Here is an 8,113-nt window from a genome sequence, read left to right on the forward strand (position 1 = left end):
TGAGTCTTCTAGTCTGTCTGTATATACGCGTATAAGTCACTCAATTTTTGAGATATCGATTTGAAATTTTGGATATGTTCTTATCTCACAAAGTATCTCCTCTTCTATCGGAACCGCCGATATTGGACATATATAGCATATAGCTGTCATACAAACTGAACGATCAAAACCCAGTCCTTGTACGGAAAACCATTTTATTTGTACAGGTATCTTAACGAAATTTGGCACGAATGATTTTCCAAGCCTATGGTATAATTTCTGAAGAAATTGTTCAGATCGGTTGACTATAGCATAAAGCTGCCATACAAACCGATCAATTAAACTCAAGTTCTTATATGGAAAACTTTTTCATTTGATGAGATATTTGTCTAAAATTTTAAATATATTGTTTACTAAAGCAACGATATAATCTCACAAGAAATTGTTAAGATCTGACCACTTTAGCGTATAGCTGCCATACAAACTGATCAACCGAACTCAAGTCCTTATACGAAGAAATTCGTTATTTGTCCAGATATCTTATCGAAATTGGGCACATATCTTTCATAAAGACAAAGCTGTAATCTCCTAAGAAATTATTCAGATCGGATTACTATAGCATATAGCTGTCATACAAACTGTTTGATGAAAATCAAATTAATGATCTTTTTATACCCTTTTATTTTATAACACATGCAACTATGAAGGGTATTATCGCTTTGCCGCAGTCAAGCGCATAAAAGCGGAAAGAAAAAGAAAGTGGTTTTATTAAAAAAATGTACAAACTTCTCTAAACAAATCATGTTATTCGTCTTTTTGCAAACAAAATCATATTAAGGTTCAATTAGCTGCACGAAAGTGCTACCTTTGTGGAATATACTCTACAAAAATCTTATCTGGCAAGCATCACCAAAACTATTTAATGCGTTTCAACATTTACCTGCGGTGGATGCTCCTCTAAAGTGAACTCAACAGCTCTCATCCCCTAAATATTTGGCAGCAAACTACAGCCTCAGCTCAAGTTGTGCGTTGTGGCGCTTCTCTACCTGGATTTTTATATATTTTGCAAGTCGTACACAAACAACATTAGAAATATGATACCTGAGTGATGCTTATGGACTCAACATACGAAAAGGGACACTTCAACCCTGAGCAATCTTTATGGATTTACTGAACATTCTAAATGTAATACTTCAGTTACTTCATAATGATCACATTTCGATTGTTGTTTGTGTAGGGTTGTGTTGAACGAATGATCCTTGAGTTATCCCATAAAGATCACTCGTTTGTAGCCTGTGTAAGGCTTTGTTTAATTTTGTCTTTGCAGTTCTAGAATTCTCAACCATCTTATATATTTCTTCACTCATATGCTTTGCTGTTTCTGTAACAAAATTACCTTGACTTCTCTTCAGTTGTCGAATAAATCTTTCGCCTTTTACTAAAGATTTCCGTGGAGAGGAGTAACTAATAGGTCTGTAAAATTTTTGTCAAAGGCTCAACTTTACTTCCAAGGCACTGTTGGGCCGTTAATGAATGCATACAAATTATATAGAACTAAAGGAAAAATAAGAGGTTTTTAAACTGAGTTGAGGCACTGAAATTTTCAAAAATAAATTGTAGAAGAGAGCATCATAGCATAATTTTAAGTAATAAACTACATGACTGTCTTTTTTCAGTAAATAAAAATTTTCAGTTTAATTAAAATTTATTATTTGTGACTCAATTATTTCCCCAAATTTTTCTTTTTGTTTTTTGATAATATCTCTGACTTTATGGCTCAATTCTAAGCTATCACTATTAGATATTTGTCTATATGTGCCTATTGCAACGTTATTCCTTGCCCTCTTGTTCATAACCACCCTTCCACACAAAACATTTGACAGCTCCGTGTATGCAATTATTCATCTTCAGTTGTCTCCGCTCATTGTCACTCCACTACCAAGCTGGCATAATAAACTCAGTTGGAGTACATCAATAGACCCCTGCGGTGTAAACCACACTCACCATCACACATTTCATTCAACTACTGTATGTAGAGCGGCACAAATATGTATATGTATGTGTGCTTCATTCTCATCATTATCATTTCAGTTGGTCTTGTGTGTCGAGTGTCCGTATTTCAATTGAATTTCGTATTCAATTCAATTACAAATTGATTTATTATTGCGGACAACCACCAGCCGGGTTGGTGGCTGGTTTGTGCACAAAAACAAAAACCCTTACATTTGATTGTCTTAAGTAAGACATTAGTATGGTTAGCAGATAAATAGCAGTAGTGAAGCGCCAACCTGTAGAGATATCACTATGCGCATGCGCATGCATTCAAAGCATTTGGTGGTAGAGATGTAGTGCAGCAGATAATCCCAATTGCATTCAGCGGGTGGTCAAGATACTGACTACTGACTAATTTGTTAAGAAAAATGTGTTAAATTTATTGTTGCCACATTTGTTGTAAAATTCATTTTAAAGCGCCACAAAGTGGTTGGTGGCTAATTAATTGTTGGCTTTTAGTTAGTAAAAATGAAATATGTTCAGGCTGAAGAAAAATTCATTTATAGCATAATTAATTACAATTATTCAAGAGACGAACTCAATCTTGACAAGTAATCAGCTAATTTTACAAGTATTGAGTCGTTCATAAGGCGCAACTAAGTTCTCGCTGTTTTTTTAATGGAAATGCAACTCTGTATTTGCCGACAGTGATGATCTTAGTGATCGACCCATAACAAAACAGAATAAGCGAACCTAAATAATCAAGTGAAAGAAAAAAACTTCTATACTAGTTTGTATTTCGCAATGTATTCATGATTGGCCTAACATTACCTCGAAAGGAAAGTCGAGCCTTTGACAAAAATTCGGTCATACTCAAATCCAACACAACCACTCTTACTGGAAATCTTTAGTAAAAGGCGAAAGATTAATTCGTCAATTAAAAAAGAAGACAAAGTAAACTTACAACGTAAAGCATATGAATAAAGAAAGATATGAAGTGGTTGAGAATTCTTGAACTGCGATGAAACATTTGAAAAAAAGGGATTACACAAGGACCGTAACCATATTCATGAGCTGAGAGAGCAGTCTGCTGGCACATCTTTAAGGGATGAGAGCTGTTGAGAACACTTTAGATCACAGGCCGGCGTAGGTAGCACAGTTTTGGGTGGATGAGAGCAGTCTGCTGGCATATCTTTAGGGGATGATAGATCACTTTAGATCACAGGCCGCCAGAGGTAGCACATTTGTAGGGAGATGAGAATGATCTGCAGGCTTATCTTTAGGGGATGAGAGCTGGTGGGATCAGTTTAGAGCACAGGCCGATGCAGGCAGCACATTTTTAGTGGTATGTGAAGTTTTAAGATCACTTTAACGAAAAGGCAACCTTGTCACAGGTAAGTATTCAATCATGCCGTATACATGATCTCTTGCGGCATGATATTTTTATATTCTAAACTATCTTATCTCACAAAAACACTTAAGTAATCTCGTGTTACGCTGTTAACTGCAATTGCTGCTTCTCACCTTCAACTCATTCTCTCACTATAGTTAAAATTTTCCTGGCATACACACTATCAAACAAATATGAATCTAATTCTGAGAAACGACGTGGAATTTTTGACTACAAATTATCACAATTTAGCAAAGAAATCGCCATAGAATAATTTGTATTTAAAAGAGTTTGCTTTTTTATTATTATGGCGCAGTGTTATAAATTTATTTAAGCGCTCGTACAGTAAATATTTTGAAGAGCGTTCGTAGATACCAGACTTATTCCCTGGAAAGCGTTTTTATCACAGTGTGGAATATTTCTCGCACATGAGTCATAGCAGCTTCAGCGATTCTTTATTGACTCTTATGTTGGCCTGCGACTTTAGTAAGCCCATTTATAAAGCCATATATCTTAGCCAAGTTGTGCGTGTTTGTGGCAAAGCTTGTTTGCCTGAGTTAATCTCCGCACTTTTGCGAAAATACAAACAAGTTCTTCTTCTTCATTGGCGTAGACACCTCTTACGCGATTATAACCGAAAATACAAACATACTGACAATAAAAAAAAATTATATGTTTGCTGTTTAAAAAAGTGATAAAAGATGTGGAACTCTGTAAATAAATAAATTGTTTGGTTGGTTTGTAGAACTTTATAGCCAAGGCACAATCAAAAATATTTCAAGAAGAAGTTTTAAAATTTTTGGTGTTATAGCAAGTATAATTTTATGTGCATTTTTGATTTATTTGCGCGTTGTTGTTGCTAATTAAGAATACCTAACATATGATGCGAACTTTTGGCAATTCTTTATTCATATTTATATGAAGAGATTATTAACATGAAACGCTAAAAACATAACTCCGAAAATTCTTATATATATGCATATGTATTAGGGTGATTCCAAAAAATATAACATTTCTTCCTTATCATCCTCTAAAAATGATTTTTATACACCTTTACAAAGTGGGAGATTATTAACATGTAATGCTAAAAAAATATTATATTAGGGTGGTTTGAAAAATATGATATTTTTTTTAATGCTCTGAAAACGATTCTAGATACCTCTACGAAAAGGGAGATTACTAACATGAAACATAACAGCTCCAGAAATTGCATATACTTTATTAGGGTGGCTCTAAAAATATAAAATTGTTTCTTTCATCCTCTGAAAAAGGTTCTTAGACACTTCTACAAATAAATGAGATTATTGACATGATATGCTAAAAACATATAACATTAGGGTGGTTACAAAAAATTATATTTCTTCATTTAATGCTCTGAAAAAGGTTTTTAAGCACCTACATATACGAAAATGGAGATTGTTAACAGGATAAGCTACATATATGTACATATATTAGGCTGGTTCTAAAAAATATTTTTTTTTTCATTTGATACTCTGAAAAAGGTGTTTAGACACCTCTATCCAAATTTCTTCAAGTATGAGCCTGTAATTATCACCGGAAGATGCTCCGCCTTACAGTTTTCTACATTTTTCTTATTCTCAGTTAAAAAATGCATATCTCGCTGCCAACTACTTAAAAAAATAACTTATTTTCATTGGTTTTGTACAAAATCTAATGCTTTACATAAAAGTCTCATACTAGTTTTTCGTAAATCTAACAATTTAAAATATATCAGAGGTTGAAATTTGTTTTTTTGAAGGCAATTTTTCTTATGAATATTATAACACAATGAAAACAAAAACTATTTTAAATTGCAGAAGAGACTTTCTTAGAGGTGTAAAGAACATGCTTTTGAGAATAGTACCTAGCGAAAAAAAGTTTTTTTTTACCCACCCTAATATATGTATGTAGATGTATGTATGTATATGAAAAACATTTGTTGGGATTGTTATGATTTTAGCATTTTATTATTAACTTGAAACGGAAAAAATGGATAAATATTTCGGAATTTTTGACCCACCCTAATGTATACGAATATTAAAAATATTTCTGTGAACTGTTTTGTGTTTAACAATTCATGTTAATAATCGCCTCTTATGAACAATGGAACAAAATTTCGTAATTTTTGAACCGCCCTAATATACACACATACGCAATTAAAAAATTGGGTGTTTCCCACGTATTTGATATTTACAATTTCACAAAATTTATAAGTTTGTTTAAACATATTTCGCAACTAAACTCAACCCAGACATTAGCATTCATAAATTATGAGCGCACACCTGGGCTTGGCGAATTTAGGTAGACTAATCTGCTTTTTGATTATTGAGCATTTATGGCGAAGAAGATAGCTTTAAGCTAAGAACATATTAACATATAAATGTATGTATATACACATGCACCTATATACATATATCCACATATACATATACGTAAGATGTTCTTAGCTCCAATGATATGGTTGTACGAATATGTGTGGGTATTCCAAGGCGAAACATTTGCAAGTAACTCCTAAACTTTGATACGACCGATATCAGATTATGAGTCACGAAATTCGCATTAAAGATTAGTGCTTTTAAAAATATGCGAAGTTTAGGTAAAAAATATCAATTCATAAAAAAAAAAAATAAAAAAATTTGAAATTTATAAAAAAAAAATTAACATTTTTAATATTATTTCAATTTCAAAATTAATTTCTGCTTCCAAAAGAATATTTTTTTATGAACTAATATTTTTTATTTCTATTTGTAAATAAGTATTTCTTACTAATCTTATTTTTATATCGCTTATATTTCTTATTAAGCATAAAAAAGTAGCATGACTGAGCATTAATCAGAAATCTAGGTATAGTATTGAAACAGTAACCTCACACAGGAAGTTAATTTATGTTGGCACATCAGAAGCGACGAACCCATACATACATACATAAAAAGTTCGGTTAAAAAAGCTGATTCAGCTTGCGCGAGGAAAGCTTTGAACAATTACATTCAAATTTTATGTACAAGAAATCGCTTACCAATTAATTTGTATATATTGTACGTACCTGTAAAGGGGAAAAAATATATGATTAGAAAATTTTCAAATATAAAAAACAAAAAAAAAAAATATTTTTATTATAAAAAAAATTTAAAATTAAAAATATTTTTTTTATTTTACATTAGTTACTAAATAAAAGCAAAATCTTTAACTTCTTGCATCAAAGCAATAGTAGCCTTTGAAATGGCAAAAATTCGCATGCAAGAATTTGACTTTGAACGGTCAGTTTCTATGGCAGCTATATGTTATAGTAGTTCGATCTGCACAGTTTTTTCAGATTTTGTAGCTTTGCCTTCAAAAATAATCTGTACTGAATTTCGTGACGATACCTTGTCAAATGAACAAGTTGTCCATATAAGGTCCTGACTTGAATCGGTCAGTTTATATGGCAGCTATATGTTATAGGGATCTGATCTGAAAAATTCCTTCGAAGCTTGGATCTTTATTCTATAGAATAATCCATGCCAAATTTCGTAAAGATATCTTGTAAATTAAAAAAGTTTTCTATACAAAGAACTGATTTCGATTAATGAGTTTGCTTGGAAGCTATATGCTATAGTCATCCGATTTAAACAATTCCTTCGTGGTTTGCAGCTTAGACGTGGATAATAATCTATGCCAAATTTCGTGAAGATATCTTCTAAAATAAAAAAAAGATTTCCATATAGGGACCAATTTGAGATTTTCACTCGGCTACAATACGAATTCTGGTCTCTTTGGTGGTCACAGGCTTCCATGCGTGGCCACTGCCGGCTCTCTCGAACACTTAAAGAAAATCCTTAGTTATTTTTTAGAGCCTCGATGGTTTTAGACGCTCTTAGACAGTATCTAAAGTACTTGCGAGTACCAACCTACTCACAATCTAAAAATTTCTATACAAAATTTTATATAAGCATCTACTTTAACTAACTGTCCTTCACTGACGTCCCCACTACTTAATATCTCCCAGCTGATAATGCCGCTGCTTCACGTCATTTATTTCCATTATTTAGCTGCCGCTTTATCTAACAATAAAGGCTAATTTAAATTCACCTCACGCAGCGATAAAATATATATTTTCCTTATTCTTTTCAAACAAATTTTGCACATCACCAATTCAATTAGCTGGCGCTGATAATGTTGTTGTCACATTCATTGCAGCAAACACAACATGCAACACGGCATAGTGGCGACAAGGCTTTTGAGGCAGCATCATTTGCAACATCATTTACATTTGTTGAAACGCTAAGTAGAATGCGATGTTTCGACTGCAACGTGCGACGGCATAAAGTAGCAGCAACAACAACAAAAAAAACGGTGAAAAGCGCCAACTACCAGGAAGGCTACGACACCAAATCAATAAAAAGGCAGCAACAGAGAAAAAAATTGGCATTCAGGATTGAAATAAATGAAAGATGAAAAGCGCAAAAATGAGCAGCAGCGTCGTGTCGATGAAAAGTTGCAAGTTGCAAGTTGCACGCTGCAACTGCCAATTTCCAAAGACAAATTGATTTATGTACAGGACCATAATAGCTTGACGACGGGAGCGCGGCACGCAGATTGCCAGCAGAAAATGTACAAAATGCATTGCTGTTGAATTGACAGCGGATTGAAGTGGCTGAGAAGAAATGGCAGAGAACGAAAAAAGTAAGTGAAAAAAGTAGACGGAATCACGTCGCAAGACATGAAACAGATATAAGTTAAGGTGCACGAAATAACGAAACGGAAAACAAGCAA

General features: G+C 33.2%; 2 non-coding genes across 2 annotated transcripts; one reads left to right on the top strand and one right to left on the bottom strand.

Annotated features, from left to right (window-relative positions):
- Window positions 1–1,371: 1,371 nt before the first annotated feature.
- On the top strand, window positions 1,372–1,483 carry LOC115066285 (U5 spliceosomal RNA). The gene has a single exon (XR_003845893.2). It is a non-coding gene; the product is annotated as a U5 spliceosomal RNA (small nuclear RNA).
- Window positions 1,484–2,801: 1,318 nt separating this feature from the next.
- Window positions 2,802–2,929, bottom strand: LOC115066286 (U5 spliceosomal RNA). Its single transcript, XR_003845894.1, has one exon. It is a non-coding gene; the product is annotated as a U5 spliceosomal RNA (small nuclear RNA).
- Window positions 2,930–8,113: the final 5,184 nt, after the last annotated feature.

This window comes from Bactrocera dorsalis, chromosome 5 (assembly GCF_023373825.1).
Source record: "Bactrocera dorsalis isolate Fly_Bdor chromosome 5, ASM2337382v1, whole genome shotgun sequence".
Lineage (NCBI taxonomy): Eukaryota > Metazoa > Arthropoda > Insecta > Diptera > Tephritidae > Bactrocera > Bactrocera dorsalis.